Consider the following 21,965-nt stretch of genomic DNA (forward strand, 5'->3'; position numbering starts at 1 on the left):
ATATATATATATATATTAAGCTTATATGAAGTACTGGTGAATAAAGTCCCTTTCCCTCCATACTCATCACTCTTACAGGCTTTCTGAGTATCTTGGAACATTGGAATGACAACGTGGCAGCCAAATCTCACATCCCCAGCCCTTTGGTCCCTCCCCAGGGTCCACCCATTGCAGACATCCTGTCATCCCAAGCAGAAGTTTCAGCAAACTCAGCAGGTTTGGGCTGCTGAGATGGCAAAAGGACCAAGTATCAAAAAAGGTCCAGTCTTAAGAACCTCGGGACTCAACCTGACCTTGTATCCATGTTCTCTCCCTTGCTATCACAGAGCTGAGTGTCCAGTGTGGCCTCAACCCTCAGATTCTGACTGGCTTTCTGTGGAGACTATCTATGTGTCTATGGCCTGTTGTACTTTTTGTTTTTTTGGTGGTACTGGGGATTGAACTCGGGCCCTGATGCTCACAAGGCAGGCAGCGGAACCACTGAGCCAAATCCCCCGCCCAAGGCCTGTTGTACTTTGAGGGAACAGACGCAGTGACACTTCCATGGCTCACTTCTGCATATTTTATAATCAACCCTGGGTTCAATGACCTGGTCTGTGACGGGTCCATTCACCTTTGAGATCTTTGGGGGACCTTTGTGACCTATAGGGAGAAGTAGGTTCTCAGATGATGCAGGGGTCTTCACCCTTGGGGGAGGCCTGCCCACCCTCTTCCTATTCCCATCAGGCTGCAGCATTTCTCACCCTGCACACTTGGCCCTCTCTCAGTCCACAGTTGTCCCAAGCACATACCTGCTAGGAGACAGGTCTGTGGCACTCACCTCTACTCTCTTAGTATGGGCAAGTGTCCACGTTCCCTGGCTCAGCAACAAGGGCCTCCGCAGCTGCACTTCTTCCTGCCAGATCTTCATTTGGCCTATGACAAACATCCTAGATAGTTCCTCTCTTTCACTGCCCCCACCCCTCCTCCATTCAGTCCCTCAGCAACTATACAGCAGCACCTACTCTGTTGCAGGTGCTCTTTTCAGCCTCCAGCAGAGCTGATATTCATCCAACAGGCACCAGAGAGTGGGCAACTGCTGTGTGCTCTGGTGGTGACTCAGAGCCAGTGCCAACACACTTCTTAACGCATTTTACCTGAGTGTGTGCCTCGCTAAGACAGGCACAGAAAAAGAGAAAGGCAAATCTTTCTCCATGGAAGTCTCTATAGAAGGGATGCTTCTCTTTCCCAAAAACAAGCTCACCTATGCCCAATGCTCCCTACCCTCACAGATCAGCGACAGCATGGGCTTCTCTTCTTGTGGTTTTTCTGAAGCAGGAGTACAGCACAAGCTGGTGTTTGTGTGTAGGATTTTGCTCATGCTCCTTGTGGGGCAGAGGCCGAGTGGGCACTCAGGATAAAGCAGACATGGCAACCAAGATCTTCCCCAGAAGGAGCTCCTCAGGAGCTTTGGGAGTATGAAGATAGGTGGATCCATTCACTGCTGTGACAAGAGACAGGGGAGGCCCGTTCTTGAGTTGCAAGTAGAGAGGAAAATGAGGCTTCCCAAGGAGAGGGGTTGGACCAATACTCAAGAAGCAGTGGGCTTAGCAGGCAGTTAGAGAAGCTCCTGAGGCTGAGTAAAATGAGACCTGATGATTGAGGCCATACTCTTAAGTGAAATAAATAGAACACGCATGTGTAAATACCAAATAGTTTCTCTGGTGAAAAACTAAAAGTATAAATAAGATCCAAATTGTATAATTGACAATGTGAAATAGGAAGAAAAGGTGTAGGGAAGTGGGAAGGGTAGGGGAAAGGAAATAAGGGACAAGAAAAAATATGAGAAAACAAAAAAATAGAAACAAAGTTTTTGTAAATAGGGAAGGGTGGAGGGGGTGAATGGAGGGCAGGGGTAAGGAGAATAAATGAGAACCAAGATCTGTCATGTAAAGGTACAAGATCCCGATGATGAATGTAACTGTACTGTATACCTAAAAAGTACCAATAAACTCAATGAGAAAAAAAAGAGAGAGAGAGACATGATTGCCCTGAGGTAGGAGGAAAGGCAGCCTGCATGGCTACTGATGGAATAGGAGAAGGAGTAGGTGAGGGCAGCAGGGCCCTGACCAAGCCAGACCAGTACCCATGTTAGATAGTGCAGACCCTATTTCAGGAGCAAAGGAGGCCATAGTTATCTTTTTCGCTGGGGGTCAATATAACAAGTGTTTGGAGTGCTTGTATCCTTGTGTGTGATTGTTTATGTTTACATCACTCTGGCTGAACATGGAGAGCGGAAATGAAGAGGCAGGAATGGCAGCAAAGCCCCTGCAAATACAGCAGTAGGGTAAGAGGGAAGCCCCTAGGTACAGGTGTACAAGGTGTTCACTGCAAGACCATTGGCCAAGGAGAGCTAATGAGAACTATGTGAAGTGCACTGCTCCTAAGACAGCGGGTCTGGCTTGGAACTGAGTCTGCCTCACAAAAAGGTACTTATTCTTTGTCTACGCAGAGACACTGGATGCCAACTAATTGCATCCGTGGTCTGAGTGGCATGAAGGGAAGACCTTGCTAAGTGTTCAAAAAGGAGCCATCTGGACCACTGAGGCCCAAGAGACAGAGGAACATTTAGACCGGAAGAAGGTGATACAGATAGTGTGACCTGGAGCAATTGGAGGTGCATTTGAGGGCAAAAGTGGAAGAAGTAAAATAGTTCAAATGGGGGTGAGCAAGAAGCAGGGGTCAGAAATGATGGCTAGGATTGTGGCAAGTGCTTCTAGAAGGACATGGGAGATATCAGACTTTGAAAGATGAAACGTCTATAGGTGCTGCCTGAAGCTTTCTCATGAAACACCAGAAGGTGGGGGCACAGCTGGAACCCAAAGCCTTTAAGTGAGGCAGCTGATATTCAGGAATCTTTGATATTAGATTAGAGATCAAAAAAATCATCTCTGGGAGGTAAGTCCTTGGGTATTTCTTACATTGCTCTCAGTACAAAACACTTGAATGTTGAGAGAAAGTTGAGACAAATTCAAAGGGGAGCAGAGGGCCCAGGGTCCAGGACAGTGTTCCCAATGGGTCTGTGTAACGTTAACCGGTCAGAAACCCACAAATGGGTGAGAACCGTGCGCACTGTCCCTGTCCTCTGTCTCCCCCAATACCCAGTGGTTTCCATGGCTTCACCAAAACCGCAGTTTATGTTCAAGCTTTCCATCTTTCCCAGTCTTCACCATGCCATCTACATGTCTGAGGCCTTCTCAACAGGAGCCTGGTTTTCCTCTGTCAGAACTGATCTGTTTCTTCATTCAGCCTGAGGGCTGAGTTCCTGCCATGTGCTAGGCCCTGTGCTTAGCATAAAGGCAGCACATGTGCAAGACATCATCCTCAGCAGGACAAAACATGTGGGGGCCTAGGACACTGAGTGTGGCAGAGATTCAAAACAAGGATCACTTTAGTATGAGGCTAAACTTGACATTTAGAATTTTTATGTCATAAGCATATAAAAGCCACTTATAACTAGTTTAAGAAATAGAGGTTATGGGATGTGTCCTAAAACTACCAAGTCCTGGAATGGAGACAGGGTGGTAAGAAGGTGGATTTGACCTCAATACTTTACTGCCACCTTTCTTCCATGATTGACCTAATTGGAGTAAGGTGTTCTATCTGAAACTGAACTGATAGATGTCTCTGTTCACCACAATCTGAAAGGTGAGGGCTATGCTCAACATGCCCAGTGGCAGCACATGTTAAAATGGTCAGTGGTAAGCTCATTTGCATTTTCTGATAACTAGATATCTGTCTACATTTCACAGTGGGGACCGACTTGGAGTTATATTAAAAGGAATCCTTTTCCAAGGATCCCAATACTCTAATGGAGATCAAAGGCCAGACTGACACAAGAAACCAGATATGCAAGAGATGGAGGACCCTTGGGAGCCAAAGAGTCCAAAACTCCAAATGGAAGGGAGGAATTATCTGAGCCCAAGTGTGCAAGCACCCCAAGTAGAGATGGAGGATTATCTGAAGTCCAAGGACACCTATGTACAAGTGGAAGAACACCATTATACAGGACCCCAGCACCCCAGTATTGAAGCCCTGTGAGATAAAAGCAACAAGTACTCACATAGCAATGGAGGACCACTGTTAGCTCAGGAGTATGGGTTAAGTAATGTGTAAGCACTGGCCACAATGGGGGTGCTCTGTAGTCTAGAGGCATTGTACCATGAGTGATGGAAACTGCATACACATGAATTTGCAAAGACGATGACTCCAGAGTGCAAATAGTCTGACTTCCCACTCTGCCTCTCTGATTGAGCTTATTATGGAACAGGAAGAAGGATGCAATGTTGGGCAATGGGTTCAGAATTAGGAGACTAGAGGAAAAAAAATTATATGACTTCTAAAATCTGAGTGAATTTCTCACTGATTTCTAAAATGAATGAGACAATTTATGTCAATTATTCCTCCTGGCTTCTAGAAGAAAATATATTTTCCAAGTTAACACAGGCCAAATTAAGCTTGTCCTCCATAAATTTATTTCAACTTCCAAGAGGACACAGCTGTACTGACAGGACCCAGATCTGATGGCCACAGTCACCTCTGTCCCTCTTTTCAGCACCAGCCACACATCCATATGGTGACCACTGGCATCCCTTTCTTAGGTCCTCTGTGTCCTGCCACATCATCATTCAGTTCAGACCTTAAACTGTGGCAGCAGAGATTACAGGGAGAAGCTGGGGTAGGCGCTAACCTGACACAAGAATTTCATTCTTTGTGATGGTAAAACAATGCACGGAGGAAGAATTTCTATTAATTAAGTGTAACGGGTAATAACACAGGACTTGCAATGGAGTTTGTATGCCATAGTAAATTATGTTTGAATTCCGAGAATGTTAAGGCAAAGGTAAGGTATTAAGGCAAGGGTTAAATGTTAAAGCAAGAGTAAGGTATTAAGGCAAAGGTAAGATGTTAAGGAGAAATGAGACCGATTATGTAAGATATTTTGAAGCAGAAATTCTTGGCCAAGAATTCCTTGGCTAAAGTCCAGGCAATTCATGGATCAGTGACCAGAATGGTACTAATCCTAGCTTGAATTGACAGTCATTGGACAGATGTCCTCGCAGAAGTAGAGAATTGCTGTAGGAATTTGGCCTGGGTTTTGTGTACAGGATGGCTCCAGCAGGCTCTTCTGTGACTATTTCTCTTGATTGTGCATCCATGAAATTCCTCATAGCTAACTGACTTTCCTTATTAACTTATTCACTTGGTTAAAGATTAACAAAAGCAGCCTTGATTTGTCAGCTTCATAATATTCATGACCCAGAATTTACTAAAGGTGCACAGGTTAGCAACATTAAGAACCTTCACAATGCTGTACAACTGGCTTGAGTGTTTATCCTTTACTGCATTCTGCCTAGTTCTGAGCCTTTGCATCCCAAGATGGGAGCTTTCCACCTAAACCCAAAACAGACCTTGGAAGTCAATTCTAAGATTGAGGGTGGGATTCTTAGAGCCTTGATCTGATGCAAACATGGCTGGAAGAACCTTGGTTTCCCAGGCTTCCCTGCTTCCTGAGGAGATGTAAATCCTTTCTGGCCTGATATCGGTTGATGAAGACATGGAGATGAAGACAGTAGCTAGGTGTGGGTGTGAGTGGCACCCTTAGCAAGTTTGGGAATTCCCAAGCAGACTAGATGATGTGCAAAGGTCCTGTACCTGAGATGAGGGGCAGCCTCACTCTCTAGATTCTCGTGGATGCTGAAGTTTATGACTGATGGTTTTAGGGAGCTGTAGGCCAGCATAGTTCTAGTGAGATTTGCTCCCCAGGTGAAGTTCTGGTTTGGTTGAGCCACATTTCTACATTTATTTTCTGTATCTTGAAGGTTTCTGTAATTCCAACAGTTTAAGAACCTTCAAACTAGATCATGTATCAAATACTCTCCTATGAAGAGTCTGAGGTCCCAGGACACTGTCAATCACAAAACAATGTGCTGACTCCCAGATGCCTGCGGAAAGCTGGCCTGGAACTGGGCATATGCTGTATGTTGTATCAAAGTGAGTAAGTTAAGGAATGTGATATAGCTTGGATACAAAAAATTTGTATGATTCAGGTCTGGCTTTGTGATAGTGAGTAGTAACTAATGAAGCCTAGGTGAGGAAACAGGGCAAGTGAATAACTCGGCATCTGGGTCTATTTTAGCTAGTGTTCACTTCACTTTCACATGAAGCAAGACTTAAAGAAAAACAAGTTCTTCCCAGCCTTGGGCAGTTTTCCTCACCATTGGATTATAACCCCCACCCCAGCTATAACTCCTTGTTCTAGTACAGATAAAATTGACAACTCTATCCGGTAAACAAAGTTATGACACTCTGTTCTCATAATTCATAAGGTTCTTTCTTCTTTCAAGACTAAGTTACAAAACTGACTTCCCTTGTCCTGTTTCATGTAAACTCACTTGCTGCAACATCAAAAAGACCAACCCCTTTGGCTGACTACATAAAATCTAGAGCTTCTCTGTTCTTCACTCTTATGACATTAGTCCATTGAGCCAAAGTTCACCTAAAACGTAATAAAGTCCTCCTGTTTCCCATTGGTCTCTTCAGTCTCCTGGATTCTGCAACATTTCTGGTGACCACAACAGAGCTTTAGATGATAGAGATGCTGTCTCAGGCCTGAGAGAGGGTCAAGCTACGGGAATCCTGAGACCTCTGGTGCCACTGTGTGCATCTTCAGCTCAGAAACAGAATCAGCTCTTCTGAAGTTCCAAGGCCACACCCCACCAGTGCGGTGGAACCTGTTGGGATTCAGGATGATTCTGAAATAACATCACAATCTATAGGACTGTGGTAAGGTTTTGGGGGCTCAAGGGAAAACCTGTCCTGTTAGGACAGAAGGGGAGGCCGATCACCTCCTGTGGTGTACTGAGTTATCTAATGTGGGATTGAGTCAGATGAAATCCACAACCCCAAGAAGAGAGAGAGAAGCCCGTAGTGAGAGTGACTCACAAAAGGGGTACGCTGAGTAATCAGACTCAAGAAGAATTGATTGAAACCCATACCCAGGTTGGAAAAAAAGGGAAGGAGGAAGTGCATGAGTGTATGTAAATAATAGAATACAAAGTTGGGAAAGTGCTGGAGAGTTCAGAGTAAGAAATGAGAGGGGTATTCCTGGCTTCAGGAGCACCAAGGCCAGTGCTTGCTCAGCATCATCACCAGCCTGGAGCTGCCTGCAGGCATCTGAAAGCCAGAACAGCCCCAGCCTAGAGCTGAATGGTCAAAGTTGAGGAACTGCTGCCACATTCTGATGGGCATAATGAGGTTTCATAGGAGGAATCAAATTATAAATTTTATTAATTGATAAATACATTTTTGCTTTCCAATTTGAATTGATGTTTCTCTTTAATTGGCATTACAAATTCTTGAATTGTAATTACAGGGATAACTTGCTCTTTGCTCTCTGTTGGCTTAATATAAAAACACTGACTCAAGGTTACTTAAAGTCTGATGGCAGTCAGTCAAATTTAAAATGTAACAACATGAGAGGGCCAGGGATGTAGCTCAGTGGCACTGCACATGCGTGGCAAGCACAAGGTCCTGAGTTCAATCCCTGGTACCTCAAGGAAAAAAAAGTAACAACTTGAGAAATAGAAAAATGTAGAGAAAAGGACACTTTAAAACCCAAGCTGCTGCAGCCAACTTTGTTATAGAAGTTTTATTTTAAGTGAGATGGAGAAAAAATATTGAAAGGCTATACATATAAGAGATATACTTTACATATGAGAGGATTTTATGTGATAAAAATTTTATCCTGTTAAAAAGAGAGATAAGGACAAGACTGGAACACTTACATATGTCAAGGGAAAGCATGTGGAAATAGTTTGTCAAAGAAAATACATATATTTGCTTGTTGATTTGGTGAAAGACCATGCTAGTCCTTTTAAAAGATTCTTGTTGCTCAAAAGATGCAAAAAATATGTATGGCTGTTTATTAGTTTAATGGAAGTCAAGTTGTTCCTTGAGAGAATGATTTACCTCACAACAGAGTACTTATTGGGAAGAGAGGTGACAAAATCTATGGAGTAAAGCAGACCCCCTTCCAGAGGTTGAAAAGTCTTTGTGAAATAGGTTGGCCCTCCTTTGATTTTGGGTGGACAGTCAAGGGGACAATTAAATGTATACATAGAGTGGTAACCATGGATGGAAGATGGCCGAGACAACTGATTAATTTTCCACATTGATTCATGATTAATAATAGTCCAGACTCGACTGGCCTAACTATAGTCCTGATTGGAAATATGTAAGACACTCATAGCCTGTGTCATGCCCGAAGCAGAAGAGAGAGGGGAATTAGCCTTATTGGGAGGCTCAACAATAAAAAAGATAAAGCAGAGCAATAAATATGGCAAAGATCTCAAAAATGCTCCAGAGAGTGGATGAAAGTCCCAGCCAGTTTTACTTTGTGAAGCATTCCAGCTCTATATCCCATTTTATCCCTGAGACTGCTGAAAATCAATACATTTATGTTGCCTTTCTAGGCAAAGCTCAGGGAGACATCAGGTACAAACTATAGCAGTTAGACAGTTTTACTAGTATAAATGCTCTCAGGGTGGCTACCAAGGTGTGTATTAACTGAGACTGGAAGGCAAAATGAGAGGCTAACCAGAGGCTCAAACAGAAAGTAGATCTGTTGGCAACAGTGCTCACTTGGAAAAGACAGATCACTAAGGCACAAACATGAGCAAAACAGGCCCCAAATCAAGCCAGGATCTGCAGTTCGACCAGAGCTGATTGGGATCAATGTGTGATGTAAAAAGTATGGGCACTGAAGAAATAAATGTCCAGAAAATGATGACAGAGATGATTTAAAAATTTCAAAACTGAGAGGCTGCCTGCCAAAGGCTACCATCCCCCAGGAAAGAACCAGATGCTGGTCTCATTAGACTGACAAGAACTACATGTTAGGAGGATTAGGCCAAACCTGGTTCCATCTCCTCAAGTCCCCAGGAGCTCATGATAAACATAGGGGGGCCAATTGATGGACAGTGGAGCTGAGCACTTGGTGATGACACAACCTATTGAACCATTATCAAAGACAAGTGTGACTATTGTAAGAGCCATTGGGGCTTCAGAAAACAGACCATTTTGCCAGGCTAAAAGATATGTCACAGGAGAGCAAGAAGTTCAATATGAGTTCCTGTATCTGTCAAACTGCCTAGTTCTCTTGTTAGGGAGAGACATACTCCAAAATCTAGAGGCTCAAATTACTTTTGGGCCACAGGGAGATATGACTTTATGCCTGGCTCAACCAAGAACTATGGTGTTAACCCTTACTGTCCCACAGGCAAAAGAATGGACACTGTATTCAGATAAGCCACAAAATCCAGGGATAAATGAGCTACATAGACTGGCACATGAGATTCTTCAGGTGTGAGCCAAAATCAACCCACCTAGGCTAACTGTAAATTAAACACCAGTGACAATAAATCTAAAATTGGGAGCAACTCCAGTTGAAGTTCACCACCAATACCCTTTCCCTGGGAAGCCATACAAGGCATTCAAGGACATTTAAAGTGGCTCTTAAAACATAAAATCCTGGCAGGGCGTGGTGGCTCATGCCTATAATCCCAGCACTTAGGAGGCTGAGGCAGGAGGATTGCTAAGAGTTTGAGACAAGCCTGGACTACATAGTGAGTTCCAGGTCAGTCTCAACTACATAGTGAGACCCTGTCTCAAAAAAACAAAAACAAAAAAAGAAAAACCCATAAAATCCTGGCTAGATGCCAGTCAGCCTAGAAAACCCACCCCTGCCAGTATATAAGCTAGGAACAAAATAATACAGTCCAATACAAGACCTATGTGCTGTAAGTCAAGCCAGCAAGATAATTCACCCACCAATGCCAATCCATACACACCAATGGGACTTATTCCAACCAGTGCTGCCCAGCTTACTTGCTTAGATTTAAAGGATACCTTTTTCTGTTTGTGTCTTGTTATAAGTCAGCCACCCCATCTTTACATTTTAATGGGACACAGACAAAAATGAGCTAACCTGGACTAGGCTTCCTCAAGGACTCAAAATTTCTCCTACAATCTTTGGAAAGGCGCAAACTACATACCTCAAAGCTTTCATTACACCAGGAGACAACTGCACTCTGCTGCAATATATAGATGATCTCCTCTGGCAGGCCCAACCCAAAGGAACCGTTATCAGGGAACCATATTCATACAAAGTATCTGCCCCCAAAAGGCACAAGTTTGCCAACAAGAGGTCAAATATTTAGGCTTCATAGAGACTCAGGGGAAATGACAACTAGGCACAGAGTAAAAACAGTCTGCCTGTGCCTTTCCAACCCTAGCCTCCTAGCACAAAATAAGAGTTTCTGGGGACAACAAGATTCTGCCATATCTGAATTCAGAGTTTCTCACTCATGGCTAAGCCACTATATAAAGTCACAAAAGGGAAAAGCAAAGAGTCCCCCCTTTAAAAAGCTGACCAAGAGAGAACCTTTAAACAGATCAAAGAAGCTTTGACTCGGGCCCCAGCCTTGAGACTATCACACATAACCAAGCCTCTCTTCCTATATGTCTGTGAACAAGAGGGAATGGAGTCTTAACTCAGGCCTTGGGATCCTGGCGTCACCTAGTGACATACCTGTCTAAACAAATAGACTCTGTGGCCCTAGGATGGCCTCCATGCTTCAGGGCACTTACTGCTACTGCTCTGATGCTGCAGGAAGCTAACAGGCTGAATTTAAAACAGCAATTGACTATTCAGATTCGATATTCAGTCATAACCTTGATGGACCATAGAGGGCACCATTGGTCATCAAACCCAAGGATGACTCACTATCAAGCACTGCTATGTAAAAATCCTCAAATAACCCTGGAGACAATAAACACTATTACTCCAGCTACCTTGTTCACAGTCAAACCAGGAGCCTCCCATCATGACTATGTAGGAATCGTAGACAAAGTATTCTCCAGGGAGATCTCACAGGTTGCCCTCTTGGAGACTCAGATGTTGCTGAAAGGGGTCCAGCAGACAAGATATGCAGTGACAATATTAGACTCTGTAATAGAGGCCTTGCCTCTGCCCACCAGAACCTTAGGCCAGGAAGCTAATAGCCTTGACAAGGGCCTTTTTACTAACAAAAGATGAGAAAGCTAACATTTATGCTGATTCCAAATATGCCTTTACAACATTACATGCACATGAGGCAATATATTTTTTAAAAAGACTCAACTGCTAGAGAAAAAAATGAAGTTAAAAAAAAGATTTTTAAGGGGCTGGGGATTTAGCTCAGCGGTTCAGTGGCCTGCCTTGCGCGCATAAAAAAAAAAAAAAAAAAAAAAAAAAAAAAGAATAAAAAAAGATTTTTACAGGTACTAGATATAATATGGGCCCCAGAAGAAGTAGCTGTTATGTACTGCAGGGAGTACTAATGAACTAAAACATTAAAAACCAGAAAGAGCCAAAAAAAGAAACAAAATGGGTTCTATGGCAGCCCCCCAACTCAAAAGAGGTGCCCTAGCCATGCCCCTCATCTCAGAGTTGCCTCTCCCAGAGACTCCAAGATACTCTTCAGATAAAAGAGCCTAATTTTCTTGAAAAGCTAAAAGGTGTATCCAGGGGCGGGGGATAATAAAAGTTTGCTGATGATAGGCTAACCACCCCCAAAGTGTTGGGCCTCAGGTTCATAAGACAATCCCATCAGAGATCTCACATGGGAAAGGCAACACTAGAGATGTTACTGGGTCAACATTTCTATGTGCCACATCTCACTACCATTGCTTAAGCTGTTTGTAAGCAATGCCTAACCTGTGCCCAAACCAACGCAAGGCCAGCAACCACCCAGCCCCTGGGTATCCAGGAAACCAGGAGCTACCTCATGTGAAAATTTTATTATGGACTTTACTGAATTGCCTCAAGGTAGTGGCTATGTGTTGGTGCTTGTCTGTCTGCACCTTCTCAGGATGAGTTGAGGCCTTCCTCACCTGAACAAAAAAGGCACAAGAGGTGACCAAGGTGCTGTCAAAAGATATCATCCCAAGATTTAAACTACCCCCAGTCTTACAGTCAGACAGTAGATCAACATTCATAGTGGAGATACTCCAGTAGCTCACACAGATGTTAAAGATAAAATAAAAGCTTCACAGAGCTTACCAGTCACAGAGCTCAAAAAAGATGAAACGTAGACTTGACACTTGAACAGCTGCTCAAAAAATATTGCAAAAAACCAAAACAAAACACGAGATAGGATCAAGTCTTGCCCATGGTCCTCCTCTGAATCTGGTACACTCCTACCAAACAAACTGGGTATTCCCCTTATAAAATTTTATTTGACCATGTGCCTCCAATCATAAGTCAAATTATAGGTGATTTTTTTAAACTAGGACAATTGAACTAAAAAACAGATGCAGGCTTTAATAATAGCCATACAAGATATCCATGGCTAAATATAAGAGAAAAGTGTCCATAAGCCTGGCAGACCCAATATACTCCTTCAAACTCCATGACTTTAAGTCAAAAAATGAAATCAAACAACTCTGGGCCCCATATGGGATGGGCTTCATACTTAATCCTGCCCAACCCCACTGCTGTTAAAATTACAGGAACTATGTCTTAAATCTACCACAGTTGGCTAATGCCAACAGCCCAAGACACGTGTACCGGCCAGCAAGATCCAGATCACCCAAACTAGCTGATCTTGTGACAAGATTAGGCTGCCACCAGACATGACAGCCCTGTGCTAGTCAACCTGGAAGCTAAATTTATGCATGGCTAAAGCCTGAAAAAATGGCATTCTTGCTCTGGTCACTCCAGAAGCTGACCAGTTTATACACAGATAAAGCTTGAGGATCAAAATAGAGTCACAACAACAACATAAGTTTCTTATCCTTTTTGTTTTAATTCTTTGCCTCTTACCCCTACTTGTCAAAAACATTCAGTTGGGCATGGAGGCTCTGATAGACAGACACACCACAACTCATCTGATGGTCTTCACCAAGTACCAACCTCTGCTCAGTAGGATGTACTAAACACCCCCTTGTAACAAAAAAATAGATAATAATGATGACAATAAAGACGATGCTCTCTACTAAAACTTGTTATAGACAGCATCAAAGTGGGAAATGAAGCAGGACCTAAAGAAAAACAAGTTCTTCCCAGCCTTGGTCAGTTCTCCCTACCATTGGATCATACCCACCCCAGCTGTAACTCTTTGTTCTAGTATAGGTAAAATTGTCATCTTTATCCCTTAAACAAAGTTTATGACACTCTGTTTTCACATGATCCATAAGTATCTTTCTTCTTTCAAGATTAAGACAAAACTGACTGCCCTTGTCTTGTTTCATGTAAACTCTCTTGCTACATCATCAAAAAGACCAACCCCTTCAGCTAAATATATAAAAAGTAGAGCTTCTCCTTTGTTCTTCGCTCTTCCTTTGGACATTAGTCTGTTGAGTCAATGTTCACCTAAAGCCTAATAAGGACCTCCTGTTCCCGTTAGTCTGTCCTGTCTCTTGGATTCTGCAAAAACATGGAGTTAAGATTTTCTGCAAAGGAACATGAAGATTTATACCAAATACTAAGCAGGTTCATTGTTTTCAATTTTAAGAAAAAGAGAAAATTGCAGGGTTGAACATTTTGCTCAGTGATAGAGCACTTACACAACATGTTGTAAGGAAAGTTAAAACTTTAAGTTGGAAAGGCTTGGGTTAAGGCTTTCGGCTCTCTAAGGCGCATCATCACTAGTTCACCTCTTCTTTCCCTGGATACCTGGCCAGTTCCCTGGAAAAAAGCAGGAAGGACTTTGTTAAAAAGACCAGATGTTCTTAACATCAAGATAAGGAATGTGATGCATTCCGCCCCTCCCGGACCCCTGGCCAAGGCCCGGTTGGGACGTGACTGCAAGCACATTCACCTTTTTCGCGCCAAAAGTACAGGTAGTTTTACTACCTATGTCTAGAGAGCTATATAAACAGCCCACCTAGCCCAGGCTGCTGCTGCTGTCTTACGCCCGGGATTGAGACTTGTAGCCGAAGGCACTGCTGAAGAGACCCGTGCTGTGTTGCGAGTGATGAACCTAATTCCTCCAACATTCCGGTGTTGTTGCCAGAGAGCCTAAGGGTAATTTCCCGGATAGAGTCCCTCTTGCTGTTAGAGCTCTCTCTTTCTTTGTCCTCTCCATTCTTACTTTTGTTTTCTGTATGCGCATATCCTTCAATAAACTTTCCCTTTTGTACTTATTTAAGGCTGGTGGACATTCTTTTAGCGGATCGAGTCAAATTAATTAGGAGACCGTGCACGGCAAAGGGCAATAAATAAAATTTGTCCTTACACATGTGAAAAAAGCACATGGTCCCCAGGGAAAAAAAGAAGGAAGCATGGATGACAAGGAGGAAGAGGGAAAGCAGAAGAAAGAGAAGAAGAAAGAGGAGAGGTGAAGGAGGAAGAAAAGAAGGAAGAAAGCAAGAGAAAGAATAAAGGAAGAAAGGGAGGGAGGCAAGGAGGGAGGAAAAAAGGAAGGAGGTAAGAAAGGAAGGAAGGAAGGAAAGAAGGAAGGAAGGAAGGAAAATCTCTCTCCACAGTCATGCTTCATGGTCTGATACAGAAATACCAGAGCACTGCTGTAGAAGCAGAGTAGGGGTATAGAAAAATGACAACCAAAATGCTGAACTCTCCTTCTTAAAAAAAATTAGAAGACATGTCCTCTCTCCCTTATTTAGAAAACTTGTCACTATAAATGCTCTTTCTGCCTCTTTGAGATATACACAGATCTCAGTAGCTAATAAGCCACTTGCCAGCTTTATACTTGACTCTCTTTTAAAGGACCTAAAAAGCTTCATCAAGATGGAACCATCCAGGGAAGTGGTGCCCTGCCTCCCAGTTGCTAGAGGACAGAAGAGCCTAATTTAGGTTCTAAATGGCGAAATTTTCCTCTGTCATGGATCTTAAGAGTCCACTTTCCTCTTGCTCAAGGCCACTTGGCAAACAGATGGGTGGGGGCCCTGCCTGGATGAATCCAGACGAACACTGTATGACTCATGGTCTGGCAACTCCTCCAGTTGAGGACAGATCGTTGTCGGGAGAGGGTGAAGTCAGCATAAGCCCTGGAGGTTTTAAGGTTTGTTTCTGTCTTTGAAACTTCATAGTGGCTGCTTCAGGTTTAATACTTCAGTGATGAATGGGTTTTCTCCTTCTCCTACTCCTGAAAAGAGGTTTTCTTGTTGCAAAGAGATTTCATTTTTTATTCTTCTATTTCTCCTAGGCCAGAGGACTTTCTCTGGGGCTTTCCCAGCAGGGAAGAAAATTAGAACAAGCACTAATGCATTCTGATCCTTTCTGGCATCTAATTCAACCATAGAAGAAGTTCTCAGAGGAATCCTGGAACCCTGTAACACCCAGAAAGGTAAATTTAGAGCGCTTTCTGTTACCCATTTGCTGGGGCCATCCTACACCCATCTGCACCACAGGTGACCTTAGCAGACTACCCTAGTAGTGGTGCTTCCCAGAATGGTTTGGGGTTGCAAGTAAAGAGGCTTCTAGACATTACCACCAGAGGGTGATGTTACATTAAAGACAAACTGTGGGCCTGTCATCTTCAGAGGGTGCCTACTATGAGTAAAAATGAGAGTTGGAAGAAAATGGCCTTCCCCTGGGTACCAAGTGGGGATAGGATGTGATGGGATTTTTGGGTCTCCAGAAGTTATGGCCTTGGGCTGGAGGCCACAGATCCTACTTCAAATAACTGAAACTGACACCTTAGGGTCATGTTTCCAACTTCTTCACATTTACAGAATCTTCGACCACTGACCCCTGGCTCATGAACAAAATATAGCACCTGCCAGGCAGAGGACCAACACCAGGGTCTAGGCTCTGCTGTGATATGCCACAAGAGGGTGGCCTGGGGAGCAGGGGGCAGGATGTTCCTGATCAATCCACCTTGGGGGTTCCCAAGTTTGTCCTTCCTCTTTCCACATTGGCCTCTACAAGCACAAAGGACATGATTTTGCCAAGTTCTGCTCTATGGGACCCCTGCAATTGGAGCCATCTGTGGACTCCTGGACAGGAGCTGTCCTGGGCTTGGACTCCTAGGCCTGGCTGTGCTACACTTAGGCCCCAGACATTGTCATAAACCCTTGACTTCCTTGCCCAGGTAAAACCCACCCCACCCCCACTCCTGCTCCTCTGCTCATGTTACACAGCATCTCAGCTTCTTCTTGCCTCAGTGTCCATGCAGAGGGCAGGGGACGAGTACCCCGTTTGGGGCTAGTTGTCCTCCTTCAGCCACTCTGGGCTGCAGAGCTCTCACTGCAGCTTCAAGTTGGGTCAAGGCTTCTTGGTGTACACAGGAGTGATCCACTGTGGAGAGACCAGACTCCCCCCAAAGATGCTTATCCCAGGGCTCATCTTTGCCCTGGACTGGACCACCTGGTCAGGCATCTTTAGACCAATATCCTAAGCCAGTCCCACCTGCTTGTGACTATTCCCCAGGATGACTCCCAGGCTGCCCTCTCATTGGGGCTGGTTTTCTTACCACAACCCTTGTGCTAGACATTCTTCTTAGCCAGTCCCACTCACACTACTCCATTAAGAGTGCAAGTCATCTCTAGCCCAGCTCCTCTTCCCCTCATCAGGCAACATGTTTGCTCATTGCCTTCTTTAATCAGACAGATGACATAACCACAACTTCTTCTTCCCCAATAGGGAGTTCTGTACCTGAAGAGCACATATAGTGCCCATTACCTGCTCATAAGACTCAGCCACCCCAAAATAGAAACCATGTGCACTCAGGTAGGATTTAGTGATATCAACCAGAGAGGTGTGCAAACATGTGACCACATACATCTTCCAGGGTATCTGGCCAGAAGCAAGCTAGACCTGCCTGCACACTTTCCTTACACTCTGGAGAAGAGAAGGGAAGCCATGTGAGTGATATCACACAGCTCCCAGGCTCTCTTGGACCATGGAGACCCTGCTGAAGGGTGTGCCTTTCTGCTATCACACTAGAGGAAGTGGGAAACTACCGCTGGGAGAAAGTTTAGGATCTAAAATACTGAATCCTCCTCTTTCTAGCTCTATTATCTTGGTCATGCCATTCAGCAATTCTCAGAATATATCTTCATTTGCAGAACTTTCTAGGTTGTCTGAGGATTTAATAGAATAAATTAAATGAAACACTAACTTATACAATCCCCTATCACTCTCCTTACCCTATTACAGGCTCTCTGAGCTTCTTGATACCTTTGGGTGGCACTGGTGACAGCCAGACCTCTAGTCCCCAAATCCTTTGGTTTCTCTTCAGGATCTATTCATTGTAGAAATCCTGTGTCCATCAGCAGAGGATCAGTAAAACCTCCTTCCCCCAGTTTTAAGTTAATGAGATGGCAGAATGGTCATCATCATAAATGACCTGAACTTGAGATGCCCAGGAAGGTTCAGGACTGCAGACCAACACTGACAGCCACAACCTTGTACCCAGGTACCCATGTTATTTTACCTGCTCTTCCACACTGCTAAGAGCATCCAGGGCAGCTTCAGCCTATAACCTCTGACTGGCACCCAGGAGAGACTCTCTAGGGCCTACTGTGGAAAGAGCTGGTGCCATCACATTGGCTCTCTTGTGAGCATTTGATAATCATAAAGCTCAAGGACAGTGAGTAGAGTTGTGACGAAACAGATCGATTCCATTCATCTTTGTAATTCCTGCAGAATTAACCTGCAAGGCAAAAGGAGAGTGTACACTGGTCTATCTGCCCTTGCTCTTATGAAAGGCCACCACCCCTCCTCCTGTGCACTTCAGGCCACAGCATCTCTCACCTAGCACACTGCCCCCACCTCCACACTTGGGATTGCATCTGGGGCCCTGCAAACACCAAGCGAGCGCTGTTAAAGCTGATTTACATTCCCTAGACCTTTCTCATTTTTATTTGCAAGAGGGTCTCACTACGTTGTCCATGAACTTGTTTTTTTTGTTTTGTTTTGTTTTGTTTTGGGTTTTTTGGTACCGGAGTTTGAACTTGGGTCCTTGTGCTTGCAAGGCAGGCCACTGAACCACTGAACTAAATCCCCAGGCCCTGCCTTTGAACTTGTGATCCTCCTGCCTCAGCCTGTTCAGCATATTCAGCCCTCTCTGAGGCCCACCCTGGTCCCCAGGCCATACATGCTAGAAGCCTTGGGGCTTGTCTCTAACAGTGGGGCTCTCTAATCATGGACCAGAGTCCACATTTCATGGCTCAGCAACACGTTTCCTCACTATGCTTTCCCAGCTGAAGCTTCATCTGGTCCCAAAAAGATGGATCCTAGGTGATTCCCCTTACTGACACCACTCTCTTCTCTGCTCAGTTGCTCAGCAAGCATATGAATACACTTGCTGTGCTGAAGGTGTCCTTTACAGCCCCTGGAAATGCTGACATAATGAATGGGCAGATGCCATGGGCCCTGGATGGTCCAGAGCTGGTGCCATCACACTTCTTACACATTTTACCTGAGCATGTACCTCACTAAGACCAGCAAAGAAAAGGGCAAATCCCTGTTCACAGAAGTCTCCTCTATGGAAGAGATGCTTCCCTTAAAAAATGAACTCACTTCTACCCATGTGCCCAACACCAGTGAGGATGGTGGCTTTCTCCTCTTATAGCTCCCTGAAGTAGGGCAGCAGAAGCCAATGACTGTGTATAGGATTTTGACCATATTTATTGTAGGCTAGGGGCCAAGTGGGAACTTATGACAGTGACCTGGTAACTTGGTAACCACAGGAGTAGCTCTCTGGAAGTTCTGAGTATGTGAAAGTGGGCAGATATGTCCTGAGCCATGACAAAGACTGGGAGGCAGACGTGTAGTCTGCAGGGAGAGAGGATAATGAGGTTTCCTCTGGAGGTTACTTAGGCCTAACCAAGGAGAAAAGACTGCTCTCATCAGGGAGAGAGGGTAGCCTCTCCAGCTGTGGGAACTAGAGCAGGGCCATGCTGAGGCACACACACACACACACAAAGCACAACTTTTGTGGAAATACAGATGACCTGGTCGTATGGAAGGGGTGAAGAAAGGTAGCTGGTGTGTGTATCACAGTATCTAGATTGGGTAGTGTGGACTTTATGCAAGGAGTGAAGGAGGCTATATACAAACATTTAGCTGGAAACAGTGTGTGTGTGTGTGTGTGTGTGTGTGTGTGTGTGTGTGTGTGTTTTGTATCATCTCTTGGTTTGTAGAGAATAGATCAGGGGAGCCAGGAATGATATCAGATTCTCCAAGAAGCAAGTGCAGCATCTGAGTTAGAGAAAGGCCCCCCAGTACAGGTTGTGCAGCTTGCTTAGCAAAGACCTGGCCAACGAGGGCAGATGTGAACTAATTCTGCCTATTGCAGTTCCCAAGACACAAGACTTAACCAGAGCTGAGCTTGGCCAAGGGAAAGAACTTATTTCTATGTTTTCAAAGGCACTCTTTCTCCAACACCCTGCATCTGTAGTCTGCACAGCATGAAAGGGGAGCACGGGCCAGTGTTCACAGAGGAGTCACTACTGTGTTAGCAGAGGTCCAAGAATGAAAGTGGTGACTCGGACCTAGGGAGCCAATCAAGGCCTTGCGACCTGGGTCACCTGCAGGTGTATCTGGGGGCAGAAGTGGCAGGAATTAGCATTATTCAAATAGGAATGAGCAGGAGAAATGAGCCAGAAATGATAGCAGGATTGTGGTAAGAATGTCTAGAAGACCATGAAGATGGGGGTGGGGCAGATGTAGAAGCTAAAGACTTGCCTGTAGGTGCTGCCTTCAGGGTCCCGAGGGGACAGCAGAAAGTGAGGCTGCAGCTGGACCCAGGGTCCTTAACGGAGGCTGATGAGATTTGGGATCTTTGACATCATATAAGAACTCAAGGTTAATATTTAACATCAATTCTGGGAGGTAAATCTAAAAATATTTCTTACATTCCACTTTGTATATTTTAATATTGTCTGTAAAGCCTGGAATATTAAGCAAATTTGAACTAGGTAAAAGAATAAGTGAGCAGAGGGCTCAGGGTACAGGACAGCGCACCTAATGAGTCTGTATAACATTAACTGCTCAGAAACCTATGTCACACTGAAGGGTGAGAGCCTTGTGCACTGTCCTCTGTCTTCCCCTATGCCCAGTAGTTTCCATGGCTTTATCAAAAGCTCAGATTACATTCAAGGTCTTCAGCCTCCCCAGGCTTCAGTGTGTCATCTTCATTTCTGAGACCTTTGGACAGCAGCTGAATTTTCTCTGTCAGAACTGATTCACTTCCTCATTGGGCATGTAGTAGCTGAGTCCCTTCCATGTGCCAGGCTCTGTGCTTGGCAACAGATAGGGCAGACATGGCTGGACAACAAACCTGGTAGAGCTCAGGACACAGAACATGGTGGAGACATCTAAATCCATACTCACTTTAGTCAGAGGCTGAATATGATAGTTAAGACTTTTTTGTTTTGAGTGTAGAAAAGCCATGTATGAATGGCTTATGAAATAGAGGTGATGGCCAGGTGCAGTGGTGCACACCTGTAATAAGTATGGATTTGGAAGTCTTACAAAAACAAGTATTATCTGTATTGAGAAACTAAAAAATTTTTTATTATTTTGATACCAGGGATTGAACTTGGGACCTTGCACTTGTGAGGCAGAGGTGGCACCACTGAGCTAAATCCCCGGCCCCAAGAAACTCAAAATTTTGATGAATAAATTCAAGATTGGGATAAATTTGCTAATACACTTGATCAAATTAATCCATGGAATTATCTCATGGCCCACTTTGGATTTTTTATTGGATTAGCTGTACTAATATGTATGTCTTTTGTTTTTTGCTTCTCATCTGTCACAGAGGAAATAAAACCCGACAATATCTAGATGCTTTTCAATCTCAGTCACACTGATTCAACTTCTGCAATTACAAAAACAAAAAGGGGGAACTGCTGGGGATCAAGATATGTGAGGAATTACTGGGGGCAAGATTGTGTGACTATGCTCCACAATGTGGAGGCTGATGTGATCTGCCTTGGGAAACAGAAAAACATACAGAAAGCTGTACACTTTTGGGGGAATGCTTGTACTTACACTACTCCCATGGCAAGATAGCATCTGCTGAGGACAATATAAAGAATGTTAGTTCCTTATTAACTTGGGCAGGCATCCAGGTACAGGGAGGAACCCATTCCCTTTCATACACTCCCCTTGTAAAAGTTTAATCTGTTCCCTATTTTTCAAAGTATCTTTTCAACTGTTATTGTTTAATGAATGATGCACAGCCCCTTACCCCATGCTTCTTGCTGGCCAATAAAAGAGGACCAACCATGGAGACTGTCAAGTATGTCTACTAGAGGCAGACTTCTCCTGGTCCCCTTGCATCTTGAAATATTGTCTCTGTCTCTCTTTAATTGCCATCATTCCTCCCTCACAGGTATCCAAGTGTCTGAACAGTCCCTGGCACTAGACTTCTGACTTCAGCTTCTGCTTTGGCTGTTCTCCAATTATTTTGAATCCTGCCTACGCTGAACTGCTGCCATAATAGCTCTAAACCAAGTGGTTCTCACATTAAGCTAGCATAGGACATTTGTACAAATATTGTCAGACCCAAAGAACTGCCCAGAAGAACCCAGCTAAAACTCTGCCCCACAGAAGTTGCTGGCCCACAGATTCACAAACTAAATATATGTGTTGATTTCTTTGTGTGTGTGTGTCTTCATGCAACATTTTTTACACAATATCAAATATACATTTTGATCCTTATTTACACTTTTAGTTTTTCATACCAGAAAAACTATTCAGTATTTACACGTGTCTTATTAATTTCAGTTAAGAGTGTGGCCTCAATGTGCATCTACTTAGCTATAAATATGTCTAGTTTCTCATTCTTTTATGACTGAGTAGTACTTTATTTTATATTTTAAAAAATCCTCTTTATCCAGCCTGTTGCTGTGCAATTGGGCTGTTTCTGAGTTTTAGCTATTACTATTTAGTTTTAGCTATTCCTCAG

The 21,965-nt window shown here is 44.0% G+C and overlaps 1 protein-coding gene and 1 long non-coding RNA gene across 7 annotated transcripts in view; one reads left to right on the top strand and one right to left on the bottom strand.

The window, feature by feature from the left end:
- LOC104852101 (N-acetyltransferase family 8 member 3) overlaps positions 1–21,965 on the bottom strand; it is a 44,444-nt gene that overhangs the window by 1,487 nt on the left and 20,992 nt on the right. The window contains exons 1-2 of one of the 6 annotated variants that reach the window (XM_010609585.1): positions 13,648–13,682; positions 821–915 (exon numbers count right to left, since the gene is read on the bottom strand). The exons of 2 other annotated variants lie outside the window; for them this stretch is intronic. The gene's annotated coding sequence lies outside the window, so the exon portion shown is untranslated. Of the gene's footprint in view, positions 1–820; positions 916–6,538; positions 6,607–13,647; positions 13,683–21,965 lie in introns of those variants that run through there. 3 more of the 6 variants (XM_010609584.1, XM_010609587.1, XM_010609589.1) reach the window with 3 other exon arrangements.
- On the top strand, positions 6,601–21,654 carry LOC104852104. Its single transcript, XR_777414.2, has 3 exons — positions 6,601–6,825; positions 15,249–15,389; positions 21,390–21,654. It is a non-coding gene; the product is annotated as an uncharacterized LOC104852104 (long non-coding RNA).

This window comes from Fukomys damarensis, unplaced genomic scaffold, assembly GCF_012274545.1.
Source record: "Fukomys damarensis isolate Sample0158 unplaced genomic scaffold, DMR_v1.0_HiC HiC_scaffold_2, whole genome shotgun sequence".
Taxonomy (NCBI): domain Eukaryota; kingdom Metazoa; phylum Chordata; class Mammalia; order Rodentia; family Bathyergidae; genus Fukomys; species Fukomys damarensis.